Source organism: Dermacentor andersoni, chromosome 8 (assembly GCF_023375885.2).
Source record: "Dermacentor andersoni chromosome 8, qqDerAnde1_hic_scaffold, whole genome shotgun sequence".
Classification (NCBI taxonomy): Eukaryota; Metazoa; Arthropoda; class Arachnida; order Ixodida; family Ixodidae; genus Dermacentor; species Dermacentor andersoni.
In genome coordinates, this window is record NC_092821.1 from 13,905,923 (window position 1) to 13,908,108 (window position 2,186).

General features: G+C 47.7%; 1 long non-coding RNA gene across 1 annotated transcript; it reads right to left on the reverse strand.

Moving 5' to 3' along the window:
• Positions 1–435: 435 nt before the first annotated feature.
• LOC129383669 (uncharacterized) lies at positions 436–1,885 on the reverse strand. Its single transcript, XR_008611545.2, has 2 exons — positions 1,740–1,885; positions 436–563 (listed from the first exon to the last, which is right to left on the reverse strand). It is a non-coding gene; the product is annotated as an uncharacterized lncRNA (long non-coding RNA).
• Positions 1,886–2,186: the final 301 nt, after the last annotated feature.

The following is a 2,186-nucleotide window of genomic DNA, read 5'->3' on the forward strand; positions in this document are numbered from 1 at the left end:
CTCGAGGGGAAACCTTTTTAATTGGTGTACTATGTCTGTTTCTTTAGCAGCGCCGCGCGGTCCATTTTTTCGCCCTCTGTGGCCATTTGTTGAACTTGAGAGTGTGCGGAGCCTGATTAAGCCATAGAGAAAGAAATTTCAACAAGAGCGGACACTCCCATAGAGCCCAGCGGCCGAATTGACTGTAGCACACCAAGCGGATGTTATTGACTCTTTCCGGTTTCGGGGCGCGCGCGTTTTGAACACCAGTTGGTACACGCCGCGCCGGCTCCGCTGCTCGGCGCGGCATTCATATTTTTTTTTTCGCTTCTGCTGAACATCGCGTGGCCTCGGCGTGGCATCGTTTCATTATTAAGTAGAAATGATTGCGATTGACCTTTACAAGACTGCGCCGAATCTGTCAGGTGCAATTTCATAACGAAAACAAAAGACGTCTTCTGAAATTATGAAATGTTTACTTTGCTCTATATAAATGCTCGTTCCGGGCTTCTCCATTCATCCAAAGTTGTGGCACCAGGTAAGCAGCATTCGTTGCCGTACGATGCTCCACCGGATACCATCAGCTGAAATAAAGTAAATTACAAGCATGCATCATTTCGGTATATTGACCTAACAGGAGTATTGCGTGTAGAGGCGAAACGTGCGTAAGTGGTGAATGAACGGCATTACAGACAAATTCACTTTTACGTACATTTCGCAGCAAAGACTCTTCCCAAACAATGCCATAAAATCTGAACATCCGATTTTCAAGCACCCCTCCTTTCCCGGGCATTATTTCCTGCACTTTAGGTGCACAAATACACGGGTGACTGCACGTTTCCAAAACAACGTGGCCGCAGTCAACACGATGGTACGCCAAGTACACAAAGGTGGCTACAACACAGGCTCGGCCAGACCATTTTACACGCTCGCAGAATGCCTTCCATAGTCGCACTCAAGACAGATTCATGGGTGCAAAGCCTGTTTTCAGTCGCTCAGAATACATAAATGTCATGTTCTTGAGCTCCTCCGTGTTATCTGTTACGCGTCCGGCCAGCGCATGCAACACTCCCGTGTTATCACTCTCGGCAATCCCTCGTCGCGTTTTCGAGAAGCGCGAGTACCGAAATAAGGTATATGTTGTTGCAGGGCTATAAAATGCGTCACAAACTTGTCCCACTAAAATTCAGTACACGCAAAACTAACTATGGCCGGCTTGCTTTTTTGCTAACAGCTTCACAACCCCAGGCGCGGCGAGCAAGCCTCAAGATATCCCAAAAAGTTACCAAATAAATTAGAATACTTTTTCGGGTAAGTGAATGCGTCACGAACTTCTACCAGTAAGATTCAGTACACGCGAAACTAACTGCGCCACTACGCCGAGCGCGGCCACTGTGCTTGAAAAGTACCCCATAAAGTTGTGCAATTAGTTACAATAATGTCTTGGGTCAGAGAAAGCGCCAAAACTTGTCCCGGTAAGATTCAGTACACGCGAAACTGCGTCACACGGCCAAGGTGCTTTTCGTCAGAAAGCCAGGTGCGGCGAGCGTGCCCAAAAACTGCCGAAATAGGTTATAATTCTGCTTGGGCTTATACAAAGCGTCGGAAACATCTCCTAGTTCGAGTAATTAACTCATATTAACTAGGCTTGGACTGCGGAGCTGTTTTTCGATAACTGCGTCAGTACATAGGTTCAGTTTTGTGCAGTAAGCCTAAATGTGCTTGAAGTGCGTCGCAGACTGTCAAACGAAATTCCTCACCTTGCTGTAGTCCAGTAGTGCAGCGGTGCCGTGTCGAAATGCAGAGGGAACACAAGAGAACGCCGGGAGCCCGAAAAACGGGCTACATCCGAAAGAGACGGGTCGCCGAGCACGCGAGCTTCGCATGCGCAGCCGGCCTCGCTCACTCCTGCGGCTTGTCTGGCGCATGACGTATGCACGCGCGTCTGGCGTGCCGCTAGCTTGTTGCTAGGCAACGCAACAAAAAGTTGGAAAGTGTAAGTTCATTTACACGCAACACTTTTTCACTTTTAGTGGGAAGGAATAAAAAATATAAAACGTTGTCTGGAAGTTTATTTCACATTCTTTTTTCTGATGCTCGCGTCAACTAACGGATGGTGTTGAAACTAGGCGTCACGTGTTTCCTGTTGCCAGTTTTTGAAGAGTGTCCCCTCTTGTTGAATTTCTGTCTATGATTAAGCCGCGATC